Raw genomic sequence first — 24,387 nt, forward strand, 5'->3', positions numbered from 1 at the left:
GCCTTTATCCAAAACCTCCTACACACCACGTTATCGTTATCATTAACTCCAAATCTGCATTCACTATGGTCACTTTCATTTTCTCTTTAGACTTGGCATACACACAGTTGATGCTCTTGTAATCAATTAGAGATCAGGCTGGTCCAGTTACTCAGGTTGGACTGTGAGGTTGAAGTTGGTTAGTAGGTATGATAGCTCAACCCACACAATAAGGAAATGATTGCACAGACAGCAACGTAAAAAACAGATTTGTAAAACTTCTTACACATACAAATAACCTGTGAGTATGTATTTTTCCTACTGTGTTTCTCTATGCGTATGATTTAACACAAGTTCAGTTCAGCAGACAGAGGGGAAAAAAAAGACATGCAAACCAGACTAATGAGGCTTGCATCCACCTGTGCTATGTAAAAAAAAAAACATACATTTTACCACAAACTGGTCCTGTGTAAACAACATGCCCTCTGCACAAAACACCAGTTATTTGTCAGGAAACTAAGAATGCTTGGATGTTTTTGGTGGCTTCTATAGGTTTGGGAGTTACGGTAAATGTGACCACAGTCAAGACACATCACAGCTGCTGCACACCAAAATAAGACACAAAAACATCAACAGGCTGCTGGCTTCATACAGTTAGACCAGGAAGCGCTCAGATTAGTGGACACTGTCATTTTGGCTGTCAACACTATTGTCTGGTTTTAAGAAAGTCCTACGCCCATTCCCACTGTTAGACATTACATTTAAAGCTGAAAAAATCTAATCATGTGTGAATAAAATAAAGTATGGGAATATTTCCAGCAATTATAGTTTTTTATATGACCGGCTTCAACAAAGAAACTGTGAGGACTCTAAATCAAAGTACTATAAAGTAACACATCATTATGAAACAACTAAGCACTAAGTATAAAGCAAGGTGTTAAAAAAGACACTTTGTGCTTGTGTCTGCTGTTGTCCACTGAGTTACTCAATGGGAGCTGTTGTCACCAAAAATGTCATCACAACAAAGATCCACACAGTTGTCACCACCTCCAATGAATAGCTGCACATCACGCCAGCAAGTAGTGGATATTTTTTCATTGGTACCAAGATGCCAAACCCTACTCATATCACCATTTAGCAAATTCAGTAGAGCAGTGGTCACGTACCAGTGGCACAGAAAACTGGGGTTGACGGAGCAATGACGTCTTGAAAACAGGAGAATAAAGATAACTCAAACATGCCTGAATCACACTAAATACAAGAGAGCGTAAATAAGAAGGAGAAACAACTATAACATGGTTGTTTCAAGCTCTAAAAAGTTGATTTTGCATAATAGATCTGCTTTAAATATTACTGAACTGAAATGCAAGAAGATAAAAAGAAGAAAAAACATACAGTGAGACAAAAGATTCAACAACATACCTGAAAGTCATTAACGTTTCATATGATTATTTTATTTAAACTAATTGAACTAAACTGCAGTTACTAATGTTATACTTACTAAAATCATCAATTATGTGGTTACATGTAAAAATGAACCTACAAACAGACGTACGCTGCACTGTACCCACAGATAATAAGAGGAGGAGCTGGAGAGAGTGAGAGCGAGAGAGGAGAAGGGGAGGGCGCTGTGCACAAAGAGAAGCCTGGATTAAGTCATGAGTGGCAAGCGACATACGTTGGATTTTTAACTTGTGAGATCACATCCTTTTTCCTAAACAGAGGAGGAACTCATCCCTGCACTGGACAGCTCTGTTTCCTTCTGTCGCCCTCTGTCTGTGTCTCGAAATGTGACGTCCATTAGGCTCAAACAGTGGCCTGCTGACCATTCTGCAAATACAGACCTCATCGAACTCTGCAGTGGGACGATGCTAGAGAGAAGAATGGATGGAGACATGTTAGCATTCAGTAAACCAACTAAAATATGCAGGTCATAATGAATGCAAATTGAATGACAAATGTTCAGCGGAGAAAGGGTTATGAAACGTACACTGAATGCTTTAGTATTTGATGCTGCAACAACTAGCATCATATCAAAGTGTGCTTTAGATGGTTTGGTGAAGGAGTGTAATTCTCTGTCATACAACAATATATAGCACAATCATAGAAATGTGTATACTGTCCACATTGCCTAGTATAAAAGAGATGTGTGTGAGTGGTGATGACAGTCAGAGGGGCCAGTGGCACAAACTTGCAGCCTCACTTCTGTCAGTCTGCCCCAAGGCAAGTGTAAAGTAAATAAATAAAACAATGTATAGAACTTTGGGTGTCTTGAAAGGTGCTTTGTAAATTCAAGACTATTATTGTTATCATTACACATGCACCTAAAGAAACCTAGAGTCCCTTTCATTAATAACATGGGCCGTCTTCTTCCCACACCCCCGTTCTTCTCCTCAGTGTTCCCATGGTGACCAGACGTGACCCTGAGTACAGTGTGCAGGGTGGAGCTGTAAACGTCTAGGCCCGGTGCTCTCAGTGGAGATGGTGCACAGATGGAGATGTTCTCCGCTTACAGGCGCAGAGCAGTAAAGGAGAAATCTGATGGATAGCGGAAGACCCAGAGAGGAAGAGACGAGGGGGGCCACGCGCAGGAGGAATACAAACATTTGCAGCTTGTTATGGGAATTTTCCTCCCTCCTGGAAATAGTTCCTTTATGTTTTTAACCAAGTCTCCAGTTATTCATCCCTTCTCTGTCCCTCTATACAGCCTTCCTCCTCCCTGCGCCGATTACCCCGCTCCAGACTGGGCTTTCACTTTGGGGGGCCTCAGCCTCCCTCCCGGCTGACCAGGGAGCTTTCAAGGTACCCTGATGGATGCTAATGCCGGACTCTTTCAGATCGTTTTACAGCCGCAGTCTTTGATCTGCCAGCAGGCCTCTCTCCACGGCTGCCTGTCCTGAGAAAATGTAAATCCCCGCCTTACAGACACCTGTGAAAAAAATACTGCAGAATGAGAAGTTAGGCCAAAGAAATGGGAAGAAAAGATACAGTATAGGGGCAAAGAAGGGGCATACTTTTGATTGCAAGAGAGTTACAAAGGGCGAGATGGAAATTGTGAAGAAATAAGAGCGAGTGGCAAAACGGGGCCGGAGCAGAGAAACTGAAACATGCCTCTGACAAAGGCGCAAAAGAGGAATGGTCTCCACAGAACACAGGGACAGAAGGGACGCATTGGGCAAAAGAAAGAAAGGCTACAACAGCACCCAAAAGAAACAGGAAAGTCCATCTTGAGATGTGGCACTGGAGACAGCAGCAGAATAGCTGGGTGAGAATGAGCACGCAGGGAACAGTGGAGAAACAGTGGAGACAGATGGACAATTTGACTTGGAAAGAATGAGCGAGAAGTCAAAAGCAGGCCCAGACAGACAGATGATGCCTGCTGTGCAGCTCCAGAGGCGGATGTGGACAGCAGAAGTCAGGCAGGAGTAAAGAGGATCTCTGAAAGGATCAGTGCTGCAGGACAGCTGTGCAGCTGCTGCTACAGCCTCACTCACAGCAGACTCATTATCGATCAGCACAGGCAAGTGTACCCAACTGTACTGCACAGCACAGCTGGTACACTCAGCCTTTACCAAGAAATCCTGTCAACTTACGAGGAAGTTCCTTGGACCAGTTTGGACAGAGGCATTGTTTTACCGTGGTCTTTGAATCCTGTGAGTGAGTAAAACTAGAGCATGTTCACTGCTCAGCACCTCTGCTCTCTGCTCTTCCTGTTGTCCAAACAGGAATGATGTCATGTGCTGGTGGCTCCGGATGACTGTGGACAGTAGCAGTAGTGGCCTGTTCCTTGTCTGTGTGATTGGAGCACGTCCGGCCATCTTGACCCCCCCCCCCGTCTCCCCCACAGAGCCCAATGTCAGGAGGAAGGAAGCCTCAGCCAGCACAGACAGTAAGGAGGAAGTGTGAAAGGCTGTTAGCTGGAGCTCATACACTCGAGTGAAGCTACTCACTACAGAGGGCCAGTGTGGGCAAAGACAAGGCCAAGCTCACACTCTGTTTGTGTGCCCAAAGGTACACACCAACTGCACCACAGCTTTCAATGCAAAGAGCAACGGTTATGGGTCAGAACTCACTTCCCTTTGTCATCAATGTCACTTCCTGTGGCCAAAGAATGAAGCAAAAAAGACACTCTTATCCACACCATTATGATTATTATCATTATTAACCACCATGAAAGAGGCACAACATAACAAAACATAATAAAAATGGAAAATAAAGTTATAATTTCAGTGATTTCAGTAGGTTTATTAAATTCTAGGTGGTTTTAGATCAAAAATACCTAGAAACACATGCATACAGACTGTGAGCGAGGTCTCCACTGATCTGACCTGTAACTTTGTCTGGTTTGGTCTCCATGATTATAGAAAGGTTTAATACCAAAGAAAAGCATTTGTTACACAATGCACCTTTAAGAATTATTGTCCAAATTTATCAATGCATTTGGAAATGCCCTGTGTCTCCTGAGGTTTGAGGTACTGTGCTGTTATAGTGAGTGTGACTGCGCATATAAGCCATTGTGACAGCTTACCTCAGTGGAAATTCAACTGACTCATGCACATAGACTTTAGCAACTCTTTGTTCACACTTTACAGAACACATACAGATACAAGCACTTCTTCTCAGAAAAAAACCCCAAAACATTTCTTTGCAAACCGAACGCGCAGAGAATCCCTTTTACATATCCTTGTCTACAGAACATGTGAGTGCAGAAGCAAATAGCAACATATGACATATTTGGATACAGACCTATATTTTCTATACAATAAACTCATGGTAAAAAAATTAAATTAAATTAAATTAAAATAAATAAAAATAAAAATAATATGCTCTGACAACAAATTAACAGTTAAGGTTTTGGAGGATGATACTTTCTCCCTAAGAAAGTGTAATAAAGAGAAGCTGGTAGCTGAAAGTTGAAATATATTGTGTTTTTTATTGTATGTGTTTTCAGAGGGGGTTGTGGATGATAAATTATTTATTTTTTAATTTGTTTTATTTATTTATATTTTTTATTTCTTTACTTTTTAACAGATAAAATTATATTCAACTTTAAATCAGTGAGATAAATTAATTAAATTGATCACATCAAACCAATATTTCCGGACAGCACAAAAGCTTAAGTAATGTAATGTCACAGTATTAAAATAACTAAATAAACAAAGAAAAAGGCGTTGGTGATGTAGCTGCAGGCTGGACTTACTGGTTAGAAAGTGAAGTTTGCTGTATACTGGTAATCAGGGAATGACAGTTACACACTAGGAAAACTGGTGCAGTGTTGGCAAGAGAGCTTCCCTTGCTTGAGGTAAAACAAGATACAAAACTCAGGTGACAGTTAAATCCATGTATGCTATAATTACCTCATTAAACACGAATGTTTATACAGAACAACATTCCTTGGATTTCCAGCTACAGTTAAAGTTAATCCATAAATCTACACATCACTTCCTCATGCATATTATTGTTTTGTTTGATTTATACTTTCACGCCTATCAGGTATTTTTTCACTCTGTTTGCAGCTGATAAGTCTTACAGTTGGAGTCTGAGTCGGCACACCCTTTGCCTGCTCTTGTATAGGCCACTATAAATAAGTGGTGAAGTAATGTGAAAAACACAACTACAACTTCAACTACAGCTGTGAAGGTGTACACTTGCAGTGTTGGCCTATAACCATACACAGGAGTTTAAAAAGAGATAAAAGTACAAGCATAAGCAAATGCACAATAAAATCTACACTTAAAGGTGCACTGTGCAACTTTTTTGGTGGAGGGTTTGCTATATACTTGACTCCATGGAGATGATATTGCTTTGGTTGGAATATTCCATGGTATGACATTAAACATAACTATCTAGCATTTATTAATTATTGCTCAAAAATACAATAATTGCTTCTGTGAATAAGTCTGACTCCTGACAGATCTGAGCTGTAATGTAGTGTAGTGCTGTAACCTGTCTCCCTTGTGATAATTGTTTGTGTTTAATAATCCTGTTTATATGTATAGTGTTAAGTAAATAGAAAAACAAATAGATACGGCCACCCTACACCATCAGCCCTTCCACCTACTACTGATCCACACACTGACCACATTCATTCACAAAACATTCAAGAGGTGTTTTGCCTAAGGACACAACAACCTGAGTCACTGCAAGGAGGTTTGACCCTTTATCAGATTAGTTTTCAATGAATAGAGAATAGTGTGACTAAGCCATACATATAAACCTACTGAGTGTGTTTACATTTGCTGGGACTTCCCATTGCTTGCTAATGTCCACAGAGAAGGCTGGAACACAGATAAGGGCCAGTATAGGGTGGGGCTCACTGACTTTATGAATGATTGTGATCAGGGGCACGTGGACGGATGTGTGGTCGGCCATCTTCACATCACGCAGAGCTGCTGACGACACCACTGGCCTTAAGCACAGTGAGCCTCAGAAAAAATCCTAGATACAAAGAGGAGGCACATGGACAGAGCGCTCACTCACTGTGGCCAGCTGCTACTTCATGACGCACGCATTCTTCAGACAGGAAGTCCATTTGTGACATTTTTTAGAAAATACCAACAGAAATATTGTATTCCTGCAAATATATCCTCATGGAAACAAATAATTAGTTTCTTTTATCAGTATTTAGATTATTTTGTGCAGATTCCTAAAATCATATCCATGTCTACAGCATGTTTAATTTGAGAAATTCTTGTTTAAATGTAAACTGCACCCCAACCAGAGGTACAAAAAACCTGGGGTTATGTCAGCACTTACTAAGGGGGTGCTTGGAATCAATTCACATTTAAGAAACAGGTGATACATAAACATGCATGAAAGATAAGCTTTCTGCCATTGTGGAACATTGCAGACAAATCAGTAATATCTCAATAAAGACAGTGGTTTACAATAATTTATACAACCAAAACGTCAACATTTTTTTCTTCATTTTTACTGCTTTTTGACTCCTTTTTAAATACACGCACACGTGCACACGTGCACACGTGCACACCCCCCCACACACACACATATATATTTATTTTTTCTTTGCTATGTAATTCTATATACCTTACTTCATATATTTGATATCTTCTGTATGGATCTAAAATGTAAAAAGCAGCCTTTAAGAATATTTTTGAAGAGTGATTTTGTACATCACTTTTATTACAGTAGAAAACATAACAAACATTAACAAATCAACCCAGATTAAAACACACAAAAGCATAATTAGTACTGTATGGTATTCAAGTGTGAGACAGCTGAGTACTTGGGTCATAATGCAAAACTGCTAATCAAAATAGGAAATCATCCATGCTTCATAATTATGCAGTCCTGTCCACAATCACAGGCCAAACCAGTGGGTGCTTTCAAACCACGATTGTACAGATTTCTATTATTGTTCCAATTAGCATTCAAAATAGCCAGGGGTTGTGAGCCAAACCAAAAAATGAACATGAAAAATACAGCCCAGAACACATGTAGCTGGCTATCTAGAATCTTATTTCAAAGCTGGAAACTATTATTAACGTCTCGGATGAGTAAAGTAACCACATAACACACGCATCATTAGGCTACTTAAGTCCTGGTGGAGGTCACATAATCTGATGAGATATCTGGATTGAGGAAAATAAAGCAAGGAATTGTAAGTGATATATTGAGAAAATGTTGTCCCATACAGTAAAATATATGGTATATACCACAAAATGAACAAATTAGCTAATCTATATCAACCTGTTAATGATCATGAGGAATTCACTCTGAATTATATGTGTGTTTTTTCCACAACCTCCCAACTCTGATGAAGACAAATAAGTAAAAAGACCTCTTATCTGCAGGAAATAGCATTAGTCCAAATAGCACTCCTGGGTGAGGCTTGAAAGGGATGGCCCGGTTGTAGCCATCATTATGCCTGTCCCCCGACATGTAGCCTGCCTCTGATCCGGAGCCAGGGCCGGGCAGGAAGGCAGAAGGTGGCCATGGCGGAGCTGGACAGTCCTGGGTGGGCTCCGCACTGGGGTCGTGCACATGGGCGCCAACCATCAGCCTGGTATGTCGGTATGCACTGGGCTGTTCGTTCTCATGTCTGGGGACTTTTTCTTTTTTTCCCCCCAAATTTGTTTATTGACTTATGCAGAAATTGCACAAAAAATGACATCAAATTAAAACACACAATGCACAATCAAAATGATACACACACACAAAAAGAACCACAAAAAAAAAAAAAAAAAAAAAAAAAAGAGTTATGCATTCTAACAATCCTTGTACACTATGTCCCCAAATTAGATAATAGATAATATTGAACAGAGCCTATGAAACAAAAATAAAGTAGTAAATGTTCAATTAAGTAAATAACTAGATAAAAGAGAGGAAAGAAAGGACCTCCTGAAAGAGTTAGTTGGGAATAAAGGGAAAGCTCATTTGTTACACTATTCGGAACCATGGATGCCCTATTTGTGTAAACTCATCAGAAGAGTTTCCCAAGTTTAAGATGTCTGAGACTTTAAATGGACTTGGGCAAACTAACAGCGGCTACATTGGTCTTAGCATCAACGCCAATAACCCTCTGCTTTCTCTGTTGTACTGTCTTTGGCCTGACGTTCAACCAGCACAGAAAGTCCAGCTGGTTCGGCTTATTTTGCTACTTGTATGAGCTTCTGTCCTTCATCTCACAGGGTAACCATCTTTCTGCTCTCCCACAATGCATTTTTCTGATGTCACTAAGAACTCAAGCCTTTCTCAGCACTTTGGTCAGAGGTTTTAGTAGTAGAAAAAACAAAAAAACAAAATGTAACAATGCAAACAATTATTAAAATTTTAAAAATATATACTTAAGTCATCATGTGTATAAAATCATTATAGAGAAGTGCATGTTTCATAAAAACAAAAACAAACAAACAAACAAAAAAAACAATTATGTATATAGTATATGTAGAATCCATTGGACCTCTGTCACACCTCCACATGACTCTCCTTTCAGTAAGTGACATTCTCTAACAGCTTTTTCACCTTACAACACTTCTCTGATTATCTAGTTAATAACACACTAAGCAACAGCAGCATATCATTAAGTATAATTAAAGATTAAATGTATTTTTACAAGTAACTCACTTTCTGCTCCAAAGTGCTGAGATGAATAGACCTGTGCCCTAGGGGAAATCGCACAAGCTTCCATTTAGAGAAGTGTTTGTGCCATTGAACTTGGCGTATCACGTTTGACACATGGCTCTGGGGCTTTAGGAAGAGCTGCATCCACACCTACAGAAACATCATATACCGTGTCAAGTGTCCCCATGACGACCCACTCAAGTGTCCCCTTTTGTCTGCCAAAACACTTATGATGTACAGTAAAGCACAGCTGGGGTACAAAAGCTGGAAGAGAAGGAAATGTGTGTTCACTGAGGTCTTTGATAAAACCATCTCTTAATAGAAACAGGCCTTATCCAGGGAGAACTATTAATAACAGTGAGACTTGTCCGCCTGCCCCCTGAGGCAGCACACTGAGGAAGTCATCGATTCTTCCCACCATCTTCTCTGGGAAGAACAGGGGCTGGTGTTTTCCCATTCGGGTGAATATAAACCATTGAAGCCTTCAAAGCAGCAAAGAGTTCATAATCTGTCCAATAGCTCCCATGTCATGTAATATCTATGCTAGTCTCATGCCCCAACAAAACGATTATATGAAAAATTAGGAACCCCTAAAGTACATCGTCAAATTATTTTGTTAGATTAATCTAATTTCCATCACACAATGTTGTATTTAGTTTTTAGCAATATTGCCAACAATATTCTGCATCCATAGAGTTCTATCGATCTAGACTAAATCAAAGTCTTCTCCTTGAATTGGCGTGCAAGAAAAGGTAAAGTGCATTCAAAAAGTCAAAGGTTGCATGAGGAGGTAAGTGCAGAGTGTTTGACAGGATGAAAATGAAGAAGACAAAGCAGCAGCAGCAGCAGCATCTGTGACAGTGTGCACCAGTGAAGCATGATGTGTGCACTGTGTAGTAACAGTCTTCCGCTGACAGACCCAACCACCGGGGCCCTGCTGCCTCAGTGTGCCCAGATCTGGAGCGCTTCAACTAGCACTGAACCAGATGTTTCCTCATTTCAAAAAACAGGCAAAAAGCTCATTCATTAACCAATTCATATGAAGTGCATAATAAAGTAATCACAAAGAAGAGCGGCCTAAGTTCAAAGATCTACCACAAAGTACCGCCTTCAAATCAAAGTGAAAGTATTTCTTAACAGAATGACTGATCAGTAATGTTAGGTAAATGATAAACTATACAAAATAATAAAATGAGTTACCTTATCTTGAACACAGGATACATTAAAATGCAGCATAAAATATGCAATAAAATGATGATTTGAATGAATAAGTGATTCTAACATGTAACACAAATAACTAGGCCTAAACATGTACTTGCAGATTCAAACTTTGCAATATCAGCTGTGGTCATGTAACAAATTACAATGTTCTTATGAAAGTAAAAGTACATCTAGTCATAGTGAGCAAGATGATACAAGGCCAGTAAAACACCGTGTTTGGCTCTTACAGGAATCTGTCCGGCTGCTGGTATCACATCACTGTGAGAGTGAGACAGGAACAGGGTCAGATCTCTCTTCTGACCTTTACTTGGAGGGGAATTGCAATGCATTCTTTCATTATTAGATATAAAGCTGTATATGACAACTAGAAATACACAAACATGACTAACTTTTTGGGCTAATTGAATAAAATCATAACTCCCATGTTATGTTTCTCTGTAAGTCATTATTCTTTTCGCCCTGTGTGAAAAAATGCTAAAAGAAAATGAAACTTTCAACCAACATTAATATCAAACCCTACAACAATGAGTTATTCAGTTTCAAAAAAGCACAGGTCTAGTGTATGTGTGTCCAAAAGGCCGCTAAGGAAGTCCAAGTGAAATTTATCGTCTGTATAACTATTACACGGTGGTTTAAACTTTCCGGATGTGCCATATAACATTTTCTTAAGATGGGCTAAATTAGGCCAAAAGCTTTATAGAATCCGGTGTCATTTCATACAACTTAAAATATGATCAGTGGTACAGTACACAATCTCAAATAAAGCACAACAATACCAGCAAGCGGTGGTTCGTGTGTCTGGGCAGATCACATGACTGTCAGGGGTAAAGGATCCTACCTGAGAAGAGCTTGGAGACGCATGGCCTGTTCACAAGATCCATCACCTGCAAGGCAATACACACAATAAGGACACATAACCATAGTAAGTATAGTAGAAAAGAACTGTGCAAGCTCTGACACATAATAGTAAAGAGAGTCCAGTGTGGAAATCCCTTTTTCAGTTCTTATCATACAGAATGTTTTCAAATAAATGATTAGAGATTCATAGAAATTTGCTGTTTTTGTTTTAGTCAGTGGAAACATGATAAAGAGGAGAAAAGTGTTGAGAAAAGTGTTGACAGAAGTAGTTTTAAAATGACATGTTACTATGTGAGTCATGGTTTGAACTTTTAAATACTGGCAACTAGGTCATTGTTAAACCTTTTGCAAATAAATTACCACTTCGCAACTTTTAAGACTAAAATAAAAGCATGTTTTGCTCACAAACCTGACTCTTATAGGAGAGGAAAGTTACATGATGTTGCTTTAAAAGGCCCATATTATGCTATTTTCTCATGTTATAATGCTGTTTCCCTATCAAAAACATACGTGGAGTTGTGTTTTGTATCATTCACACATGTTTAACACACAAGCTGCATATTTAGACTGAGTTCTTTTCTCAAACAGAAAACACTCTGTTCCACCTTATGATGTCATGTGGCAATACAAGAAGTGCTCCACTGTGTTTTTAAACACCATCCAAATGATTCTAGTGAAGGTGTATGATTTCAATCCTGGAATTGTCAGTCTCTACTGAACAAAAGGAAAACTACCACTTCATGACATCACAAGATGGAAGAGAGCATTTTTTTTTACTTTGGAGATATAGAAATACTAATAATAAAGGACAGGAATTATAAACATGTGTGAACAAAACACACATCCAGGTTTGTTTATGATGCGGTAACAATATTTTAACAATGCCTAAAGCTCACAAGAGTCAATTTTGTTTAACATAGGGTCTTTAATAGTGACTTTTATTTTTTAGTATTTTAACAGCAGCCTATTATTATACATTTGACTGTATCAGTCTTTTTGCAAATAGCCTGTATGAAAGTGTTATAGTGCAAATGTGTGAATAGTGGTAGTTTGAAGCGTCTATGATAAAAAGCACTATAGATAATGTACTTTGCACTGACCTCATGCTAGAGGTGTTGAACATTTCACCAATAGAAATGCACAGAGAAGTTACCATGGTGCACACATCAACAAAGACAAAAACATTTTTACATGTCTGAAAACTCAAGAAAAAACACAAAATGGATTTAAATAGCACATTTTCAGGAACCTGTAATCAATATGAGTATTTATGACCGTGTTTAGGTGTTTCGATAATCATCTCACCCGTTTTAGTTCCAACCAAGTCAGCTCTTTCTGTCAGATTGTGTTAAAATAAAACTCAGATTAAGTCTAATTTGAGTAACAAAGCTCCTAACAGAGTAGTGCTTTCAGTTAGCTTCATGACATCAGCTGAATATATGTTTGCTGAGGTAAAATATAAAAAAACAAACTGCATTTCAATACGGTGACTACAATTTCACATCATAGGTTTTGTCAAATATACACATTCTTCCCCACTGGATGAAACCCTATACTATAATATAGCTTTCATGCAACATTAGACCCGCAGAAACGCTAATACATGACTCGTTTTCATGCGTACGCCAGGCTTTATCACTCATCACAATGACTTGGATGAAAAGAGCGGATTATTCCACAAAAGATCCAATTGACTTTACGCTAAGTCTCCTTCCTATCAGGTGTAATCTCCTCCGCTTACCCCCTCCCAGGCATCTTATGTGGGGCGATGCATCTCGAGCCTGGGGGCCTATCACCACATCGGGTCAGGGAGAGCTAGCTTCACTTCCGAAAGCCCATGCCCCGCCCTGTTCTGTAAATCTGCGTCCACGCCAATATCCTCAAGTGGGACAAAGTTCAGTTAACGAGCCAAGGAAAGGAGAAATGGAGCAGGGATGACGAGGGGAGGAAAAGGCACTCAAATGTGAAGTTGTCAAAACACACCATCTTGTTTTTCCAATACAGTGGGAATACAAAACAGGTGAAGCAGATATAGATCCTTTCCAAAAATCAGAGGACAGGAAATGGGTTCAGGCAAGTGACAAGAAAGACTTATGTTTGTGCATTGTGTGAGACTGCTTTAAACATTGTAAATTATCCAGACATGTCTTTGAAAACAGAGCTACTGGGACTATTACCCATGCCTTAAGAGAAAGCAGTTCAGAGGTGGACACCATTAAGTACTGTTAATCCAAAAATAATATTAGGCTATGTTCAGATTACAGGGTTTAATGCTCAGTTCTGATTTTTTTTGTGAAATCCGATTTTTTTTGAGAGATTGTTCACATTTCCAATTAAATGCAACTTGTATGTGATCTCCAGTGTGAACATTGAACGCCCCAAAAGTGGTCACGATGGACACGACGATGTCACAAGCAGTGATCATTCTCAGTGTTTATGGAAGTCGCCTAAACATGGACACTAGCATTGAGAACCTGAAGATTTTAAAGTTGTTGTCGTACCAGAGCCAGAATATGTACAGCTTATTTGTTTTAAGGAGGAGACTGAGTAGGAATAGGACGAGGTATTTGGCCACTGCGTTTTGTGGGGTAGTGGCAGCAATGTCTTTAGTAAGGAAAGTGTAGATGCGTTACGTTGCTCTGTGCTTCACTGCTTCACTGACACAGCGTTCATACACAATTTCATATGACAAGAAGAGCGTTTGTGTACATTTGTGAATGCTTACTTGTACCACTCTCGCGAGAGGAAACACGTCTTCACCAGCCTATTTCCGTGAGCAAACATGTCAGCATTGGGCAAAAGGTGCTTGTTACCGCACAATAGCCGGCGAGGTGGGATGAATGTGACCTGGCCTTTCAGACTGAAGTCGCATGTCAAAAGATTGAATATGTATCTGTTTTAGGACCAAACACCCAAATAGCCTGGGTCGTATTTGAAAAAAATCGGATCTGTGTTGTTCAGACTGTCATTAAAAGATCAGATACAAGTCTGAACGTAGCCTCATACTCTACTCCACTTCATGATGTTATTTCTTTGCCTGGGATGTTTTACAGTATGACAAGAAAGTGATGACACTAGTTACAGGTCAGATCTGCGGAGAGGTGAACCTGCTCACAATAAGAATGTCTGTTTTTAGAAATACTTAAATAAATTCATGATAAGTGAAAGGAACATTCCAAACAAAGCAATAACATATTCATACAGAGACAAGCAGGTGGTGGAGTTCAATGACCAATCTTCTGGTTATAAAACAACCACAATCAGCCCCAGTCACTCTAAATGCATGTCACGACAACACATTTTGAAGCATGATATATTGTTGAAAAAATTATAGATGACAAACAATAATATTAAAACTAATTTATGCCTCTTACACAATCACCCAAGAGCAGATTTAATCAACAAAAACTACTCTAAATCTACAATATTGTTTAAAAATACATAGGCAGAATGAAACACTTGAGTATTTAGTTTGTATCTGTAACGAGTCATTGAAGTTATTAATTTTTTTATAGCTTAAAGCTCATGGTATAGGACCCATAAGGACCCTATAAATATAAATATAGACCCCCCAAAATATTGTCCCAGCTTTCATATACTGAACGTTAAATCAATAAAGTATTTATCATGACAGGTCTAAATGTACTTCACTGAAATATATGTTAAAGTATACTGTGCAGTAAAAGCAGGGCAGTTGAGGGGTCTTAGGGTCCCAGAATTGGAACCTCTGCTTATTGATTAATATTAAATGGGGGGGGGGGGGGGGTATGTGAGGCTTCTTGCCCTGGGCCCCCAAATTTCTGTCGACAGGCCTGAGCAAAAGTATAAGTATCCATAGTAACCAAACATATCAACGGACCAATAATAAAACATGCCCTGAGATAACTGTGGACGCTAATCAAAGCATAAGGGAATGTCCCACTCAACAATATACAACCCAGTGTGTGTGTTTATTGTGCGAGCAGCTGTCTGTGTAAGTTATGCAACACTAACAGTTCATCCAGGTGGGGACAACAAAAGCCCAGAGGCACAGGTAGAATCGCAGACCTATTCTGACTCCATAATCTCCCTATTCTGGAAACACTTTGATTTGTGAGCTTGTTCAGAGCTTGTGTCAACACACAGCCCCGTTTGCCACCCAGGTAAAGACTGACACTACACTTAAGTCTTTGGTCTCAGTCCCTCATCCTTTTCAAGCCACTGTTAAATAGAAAGAAGTGCATATCGCGGTTCTCCCCAGTGTCTTTTGTTGGAGAGTTTATTTCAGGTCTGCAAGAAATTCCCCTGCGTTTGTCCCTCTGTTTAGCATGACCAAACAGATACATCAAATACATCAAATGAATTACAGTTACAACAGTGTGAACAATGGCAACAAAAGTGATGGAGATAATCAAAGATAGATGAATAAACAAAGAAAAGCATGATGGATGTCTGCAAGCGTTTAGTCACACAAAGAGCCAATGTGCAGTTACTTTGCAAATTAAAATGAAATATAATCTTCCAACCACAAACCTTTTATCCTGTATACTAATCCTCAATCATTTGCTCACAATAATAAGCAGAAGCTGGCCACATCTCAACAACCATTTCAGAAACACAAAATGGCATAATAAAGACAAGGCTCAAAGTGATTTGAATAACTGTAGAACTATTTTTAGGGACGTGACAATATCAACCAAAACAATTGAACCATTATTCATGATTGTTGACAACATACCCCTTCAAAAAACAATGAAATCTTTAATTTTCTTTCACACATAGTCAAATACATTACCGTAATTCAGCGATATTTTATAGAGTAAAACTTTCTCAATTATAAAGTAAAACAAAAACAGACAAAAATGACATCACATTAAGGTTTACTTTTTCAGAGTACTGATCCATCACGCTGGGGGTGTTTGTATGTATGTCTATGGCAGAATGTTCAGCACTTACCATGGTGACACAATGGCGCACACATAAGCAAAAACTGATTATCTGAAAACTCAATAAAAACACAAAATGGAACCTGTGATTAATTTGAGCACTTATGGTTCTGTTTAGGTGTTTGGTTTTCAACAAAAAGGTAAGAGTGACTGAGTGAAAAACGATCTATCTTGTGGCAGTAATTATTTGTGTAAGAGACTTGTCTAGCGGCACAAATCATCTCACTTAAAGTCTAACAAAGTCTCAGACAGAGCAGAGCCTATAGTTAGCATCACCCCCCAAGGAATGTTCATGACGTCAACTTTAAGTAAAAGTAAAAGTTAAGTAAAAATATAAACAGAATAAAAAATAAAATTTAACATCCATTTTCATTTAAAATGGTTATTGTTTCTTGCTTTTATATTGTGACCCAAATAATAATTGATTTACCAAACTATTCTCAACTCTCCCCACTATTACACAACACTCTGGACACCAAACATCCAGGAACTTCAAAATTGCTTGTACTTAAGTGTACAGTGACATGTAGTGGAGCTGCACTACACTGATGCAAGTCTCTGTATTAATACTTTGCAGCTCATGTAATCAACACTCCAGCAGCAGTGCCTACAGTTAGCATCACTGGGGATGTGATGCTAACTGTAGGCACTGCTCTGTCTGAACCTCTCTTGGTCAAATTAGAATTTAATTTGAGTTTTGTTTTAAGAAAACTGATCATGAAAAACTGACTTATCTGGATCCACTACAGTTGAGATTGATTAATTAATTAATCATTGTATTTATATAGAGCCTTTCAAGACACCCAAAGCACTTTACAGAGCATTATTCATTTACTCCACACTAAGTGGTGGCAAGCTGGTAGCCCCAGTTGCCCCAGGGCAAACTGACGTTAGCGAGGCTGCCAATCTGTGCCATCAGCCCCTCCAATCACCACCATCACTCACACACACACCACTTTCAAACTAGGCAATGTGGGTGACGTGTCTTGCCTAAGGACACAACAACAGTTTTTGCTTCTGGCGCAGATGATTTGTGCTGTTAAACAAGTCCCTCTCAAATAAGATTACAGTCACAAGTTAGCTCGCATTAGCCTACAGTTTTTCAGTAACTCACTCTCACCTTTTCTCAAATCAAACACCTAAACAGAACCATACAGTTTTCAGACAATCTTAAAACTTTTTTTGACAGTTTCTACTAATGTGTGCATTGAACGCCTCCAACATGGTGTCACTGCAAAATATCAGTATATTAAATTTATATTCTTTTTGGTGGATATCATTTGGTCATATTAAAATTCAGCAGTCCTCTATGTAAGCTCTATGCTTAAGAACAAGCCTTCTTTCCCACCCACTCCTCCTCCTCCTCCTCAGTCTCTGTTATGCTGTGAGTGACAGGTGGATTAAACCAATCACAATGAAGAGTGAACTCTCAAGAGCAGGATATGATGTGCTAAGCTCTTATAGGAAATATAAACTAGGTCTACATGAATGGTGGTTGTAAAATGAAAAAGGCTTTCAGAAAATCATAAAAATATTTTTTGGCATTAAACCCACCCTTCACTTGCATGATTCTGCATAGTTGTTTAGGCCATAACACATTTTGAAGTACGACAAATTGCTGAAAAAAATATACAGTATATGATAAACAATAATACTGAAACCAGTTTATGCCACGGACACAATAACCCTAAAGTAGAATTAGTATTCAAAATGTACAATATGGGTAAAAAACATGAGCTGAAATGAATTAAACACTTTGGTAGTTAGTTTGTATTTATAATGAGTAATAGAATCATTTTTTCTACCCTCGACAGCTTAAATCTAATCGTAAAACAGGAAAAATACCAAAAGGTTCTTGACTAGTACTTGAGAAAAGTATCCACGATAAAATTTGCCCCCATCTAACATATACTGAACTGAAGTTGATATTGTATTTGTTGTCACAGGCTTGCACACAACATAATACCAGTCCTTCTACTTAAGCATGTATTTCAAGTGCATTTTACAGCAGACTTGTACAGCCATAAATCTAACTGACCCTGCACAGAGTGGTTGTGAGAGCAGGTTGTGCATCCCACCCCTCACTTAGCCCCACACAGTCAGTAAACCTGTGCTAACATCTCAACCTGCTAACCTTTCTGACCCCCCCTCCCCTGCCGTGGGACACCAGCCGAGAGACAGGAAGTGACACGGTCACAAAAGGTCGTCTCAGACTGTGCATTTCAAATGTGCAGAACAAGATGGATGAGGCTGGCCACAGTGAAGGCAGCGTGTTTTTACAAGTCAAAGAATGTCACATTGGTCTTGTCAACAAGTGCAACAAATGTCTTGCTGGCACTGAAGCAAACTGACAACAATATATGCTTACAAAGGAGCTACCATTTTATATGGGGTCTGATGTGAAATGAGGCAGGAAGAGGTTCTCCAAATCACTTCTTAGAAAATGTGCTGATCCATCAAATTAAAACATTAACTGGGAAGAAAACTGTAGATGAAAAAAATGTTAACAATTTTGAATAAATAAGAAATAGTGATTAAATTATGCTTACAAAGGACCTGAGGTTTTCTTGGGGCCTAAGGATGAAAAAAAAAAAAAAATAAATTCTAAATACAAAGTTATTTGAATGAAAACTGTAGTAAAATATATAATATTAAGGTATAAGACAGATGCTACAACTATTTCTACAAATACAAACTTGAAGGGCCCATATTACGCCATTTTCCAATTTATGTTATAATATTTCCTCATCAAAAAACAGACCTGGAGTTGTGTTTTGTTTCGTTCACACATGTTTAACACACAAATCTTGCATATTTAGGCAGAGTTCTTCTCTCGAACTGAAAACACTCTGTTCCACCTTGTGATGTCATGTGGTGTAATACAGGAAGTTCTCCATAAAATCACTTGGATGATTTCAGCTCTGGAATTGCCAGTCTCTACTAAAAAGAGGTCAAACGTAGCTGCTAACGCTTCACGACATCACAAGGTGGAACAGAGCATTTTGAGCTTTAGAGATGTAGACAGACTAATAATAAAAGGATTACTCAAACATGTGTGAACGAAACAAAACATAACTCCGGGTGGGTTTGTTGAAGAGAACAACATTCAAACATGGCTTAAATCTCACAAGAGTTTGGCGTAATAATTAACTATTTTTTGCAATTACTACATCCACCACTGCCTTCAATAGTTATTAATAGTCAGTTTCCCCTGTCTGTAAAGCAGAATTATGCACGTTTGATGGTTCACTGGTTAAGTTTTTTTTAGCAGTTGTAGGTGATCATGACTAAGACAGATAATAAAACAAATGTGTATATGTGTGTAGAGAAAACAGGTTACGCAGCATGGACAGGTGGCTGTATTTTGGTTTGGTGTATCCCCATGGCTTCAAGGCAAACATAGCTAACAGGACCCGTTTGTGTCAGTAACTAAACATTTGGACTGCTTTCAAAAGTGTCTGGACGTCTCTCCATAAGATTACAGAGGAAGTTCATTGGCTTGTTTTTCCAGTCCGCCTCCAGTGTTTGGAAATGCGCAGAACGGAAGTAAACAAAGGAGTAACGTATATCAACACCAAGGTGATACTTCATTCAACTTTTTTTGGTAAGTTTATTACACCCCGGCTTCTTAAATATGTTCAGACAAAAGAGCAATTTAAAAATATGAAGACTTACCTGCGAAAAAGTGGACTTAGTGTTTCGTTCCACTTTAAAGGTGCATTGTGTGTAACTTTTCTGGTGGAGGATCACTCAGATGCTTTTCTTCATGGAGATGGAGATTGCATTGTCTGGAACGTTTCACAGTATGAGATTAAACCGTTCTATTATCTATAAAAAGTTACACAGTGCACCTTTAATGATTGTTATAAAACAGTAGTTCCAGTATTTACTTTGCTCTCCACAATGGGGATCTCTGACAACCATCAATCACCCGCCACATTATTAGCCAAGTGGGTGTAGTGTCTTGTCCAAGGACACAATGACAGTATATGGAGTATGTTGGACTTGGGATCAAACCACATCCTACCTGTTACAAAGATCATACGACTACTGTATGTCTCATTTTAGATACAGCGTATGTAGTTACGTATGTTATGTGTTTTAAGATTCCTCATCTAAAACAAATCTGGTAGTAAAATATTTGTTTGGAATATTTAAAGAATTATCAGCCCCAAGCCACTGAGAGACATGCATCATAAAAAACAGATTAAAAGTGGAATAGAGATCATTCATGTAGTCATAATTTAATAAAGGATATAAAGAAGACAACATGCTAATAAGCAGTTTGATTAGATACCATCTTTTCTGAAATATTTCTGATAAAACAAAGCACTAGCTAAAACTGTCATCACTTTTCCAAGTAACAAACCCTGCTTCCTTAATTTCTCCTTTTTTACCTGCAGAAAAACCTACAAAAAACAAGTGATCAATCAGGTCGGGGCAAAGACCTCAGACAAGTCAGCCTCATCGAAAGACACAAGGTGACCATTCCAAGGTACTCATGGGAAATGAGGCACTGAGTGATGACAGAGGACTTTCAGATCACCAAACAGGAAAAGGTGGGCCACACTGAATACATTCAAAACTTTAGGTATATTTGTATATAGCTTTAGATAGTTTATGTTCACTGAATGACATGCATCAACTCATTTTAGGACTGTTTAGATATAGAAACACACATTTATTGTTCTTAAAAAAAAAGTCATATATCTTTTCAGTATAAATGTATTAAGATTTTATTATTTATTCATGTTTTAGTATTTTTTTGAAAGGAAAATATTTGACAAGGGACTGAAAATCACCATGGAATCTCTAAACTCTGTTAATCTGAGATGAGAGAAATGTCATTTTGTTTGTAAATGGTAGGTGACCAATGAGCTCCTTAGTTTCACGTGTCACTGAGAAAAACTAATTTCACTGTACGATCACATTTGGTCAGACTCGAGACATGGAGAACAGACTCATATCCCTCTGTATAAAATAATACAGAAACATATCATTCTGGATCTGCAGACAACATTATCTATACAAAACCAAAATTTTCAACCACAAATTTACTGTTATTGACTTGTATTTCATTCAATCGCCAATAATATTGTAAATAAAGATATATATATTTTTTTGCATTAACATAAAAGCCCAGCTGCATGGATGATAACCCAATAATTAGATCAGATTTTGCATGTTTACTTTTACATGCACAAAATAAATTATATCATCAAAATATGTGTCAGCTGTAAACAAAGATATATATTTTTTGCATTAACATAAAAGCCTTAATGTATGGACGTGACCAAACAGCTCCATGTCAGATAATCATAAAATGTATCACATTCATCCTATGAAACATAAAAACATAAAAGCATTTCTCCACATAAACACTGAAACCCTACACCCGCTCTATATCACCCACATATACTGTACATGAGCCCCAGTACACCCATGTCTCCGCACACTGGCATGCCCACTTGGAGACGTCCAACAGTGGTGAACAGCTGCATGGTCGGCCCTGGACGCGGACCAGCCACCTCTCAGGCCACAAAGGGCTTCTTGTGCCTCCAGCTTACCACGGACATAAAACACAAGAGATAAGACCAGACAGTGTTTGCCAGCAGCAGCAGACCTCCCCAAACAGGAACTGCAAGTGCAAGTGTTCCCTCACACACAATCATCTACACACAATCGTCTACACACAGGGACGCACACATACAAAGTGTCAGGGGTGACTTGTGTCCTCATGGGTGACCTATGCATTTGGCACATTTTTCTAAATATTATTGCTACTTATTTTGAATTTATTGTTGTCATTTATATTCTTGCTCTTTGTTATATATATATAATATAAACCAGTTTTCAGACTTTAAGACAGATCCACAAGGTAAATGGTTTGGCCACAGTATATATATATATATATATATATATATATATATATATATATATATATATATATATATATATATATATATATATATATATATATATATATATATATATATATATTAAAGTCTGAAAACTGGTTTAAAACAGCAACACTGTTATTTTATTTTATTTTATTGTCTTTATTTTGACTGATTTCTAGCAACCTCAAAGCAGCCTCACTTTGCCTTGTCAAAAATAGTTAGTAGATTTATTTCCTTTATTTCTTTACCATATAATTCCATATATCTTTACTTCATATATTTGATGTCTTCTTTATGATATATAAAAACACAGAATGAAAGGGTGTGTCAAACATTGGGGTGTGTCAAACATTTGACTAGTGTCCATCAGTCCACAGCAAGAGGACACCGTGTACTGTGGATTGGAAATATAGATTTTTACAACTGCTATATGATGTTTTGAAAATGTGTTTTATCTGTTTATCGCATTTTTGCACATGTTATGGACATCTAGAGTTTGATTTCTGTGCACGTGTCAATAGGCTGGTATCAGTGTTTTCAGTTTTGTTTAGTTTAGAAGCTTCACTATCCAATGCACCAGTGGATTTAAAAGGCCTGTCCCAATGTTTACAGCTATATTGTGTAAGCAGCTCTTGAGATAAAAATAAATCCCTTGTGTACTGTCTGCATCTAATTACATTTAATTGTCTGAAAATACAGAAGTGCACATTTAGCATGCTAGTGCTTTTTTAGTTTTACCGTGATGGCAAAAGAAGAAGGCAATATAAATTCTTGTTAGACTAAACATATGTAAAATAAATAAAATAAAAAAAATAAAAAAAAAAGATAATAATAGTGATACTACTACTACTACTACTACTACTACTACTACTACTAACTAATAATAATAATAATAATAATAATAATAATAATAATAATGATAATAATAATAATAATAATAATGATAATAAAAATTTGAAATATTGTGTGACAGTTGTGAAGTTACAGAAAGAAAACATAGTATATTCCAGTGATGTATCTTCGTTACAGGGATATTAAAAAAAAATAATAATTTATATATATATATAAAATAAATAAATACATTTTGTCTAATTCTCACCCCAGAACTCCTAACACATGAATTATGTACATGAATGACTGTAGGGGTTTGCTCTTGGGATCATTAACCACCTAAAACTACAACAAATAAAATAAAAATAAATAAATAAATAAATTGTCTTCTTTATGTTTCAAATGTCTGTCAACAAAATAATCACAAATATTCACATTTGTCCCATGCAGACCCACTCTCTTGTGGCTTTAACACAATACACAAATTGGAAACATTTATATCTTACTGTAATAATTATCTCTTTTTGTATCTCTGCATAATTAATACATTTAAGTATTTTAAAAAATAATTATAAATCTCCCTCCCACAGGTTTGTAAGTGATTGATCTTCAGACTCCTTTATGCTAACGTCTTTGTGTGAATGAAAACAGCTCCTTTGTTTCCTTAAAAGACACCAATGTGACGCCCCCTGAACAATGACGCTGCGCTCTTTTTTTCTTGTGTCTTTTGATATGTTTTTGCTGAGTCATGTTCTGCCCAGTCACTCTTTGGAGGACCTCACGGACACAGGGCCACACACACCATGACACAGTGGAGTCTGTGTGATTTGGCTCAAGGTCCACTCTTCCATGGGAGGGAGGAGGAGGAAGAGGAGGAGGAGGGAAGCCCTTAAACGTGACTAATGCTTTTGTCCCTCTCATCTTCTGTGTGCATGTCAGCTCACCACCATTGCTTTAAAAGTAAATAATCTTATAGCAAGAAATAAGCAGAAATAACACCAAGAAAGAATTTTACATGGTCTACAAAGCAAAAATGGAATGAAATGAGCAATGTAAATTTTGAATAAATACAAAAAATATGACAAAATGCTGAGAGGATCTTAACCAAACAGTGAGATCTAGTGTGAAGAAGAACGTTATTTTATAATGCAAATTGCCCTCAGTAAGCCCATAGACAAACCCAATGGCCTTTCTGCATGTCTCACATATTTATGCACTAATAGGGTGTGTATGGTTGCAGTGCCAGATGTCTACAGAAGATATTGGGAAGGGGTAACGGACGCCTGCTCAACAAATGTTGCCACATCACCCACCAGTTTATTTTGATAATCTCTGCTCCATTCATCAGCTGTCCATACTGACCAGTGGGGCTGCAGCTGTAGCTCATTCATAATCTCACCACTGGCCATCGCTCGTACAGTACAGTGTGACTGTGTGCACTCTGCACTGTCACACACGCTAACACGTCTGTACGCAGACAAACACGGATCCTGCTGCTTTCAGGTCTAAACAATAAAGTTTAGGGGATTTTGCCGATCTGATGTTTATACCAAAGGTGGAAGCTCAAACATCTGTGTACGCAAATATCA

General features: G+C 38.0%; 1 long non-coding RNA gene across 2 annotated transcripts in view; it reads right to left on the reverse strand.

The window, feature by feature from the left end:
* Nucleotides 1–1,857: 1,857 nt before the first annotated feature.
* Nucleotides 1,858–24,387, reverse strand: part of LOC129409410 (uncharacterized) — an 80,542-nt gene continuing 58,012 nt past the window's right edge. The window contains exons 2-3 of one of the 2 annotated variants that reach the window (XR_008632394.1): nucleotides 11,123–11,168; nucleotides 1,858–2,908 (exon numbers count right to left, since the gene is read on the reverse strand). This is a non-coding gene — a long non-coding RNA (uncharacterized LOC129409410). The other variant, XR_008632395.1, reaches the window with a different exon arrangement.

The sequence above is a fragment of the Boleophthalmus pectinirostris genome, unplaced genomic scaffold, assembly GCF_026225935.1.
Source record: "Boleophthalmus pectinirostris isolate CB_2022bp ecotype Guang Dong unplaced genomic scaffold, ASM2622593v1 HiC_scaffold_2, whole genome shotgun sequence".
NCBI classification, from domain to species: Eukaryota; Metazoa; Chordata; class Actinopteri; order Gobiiformes; family Gobiidae; genus Boleophthalmus; species Boleophthalmus pectinirostris.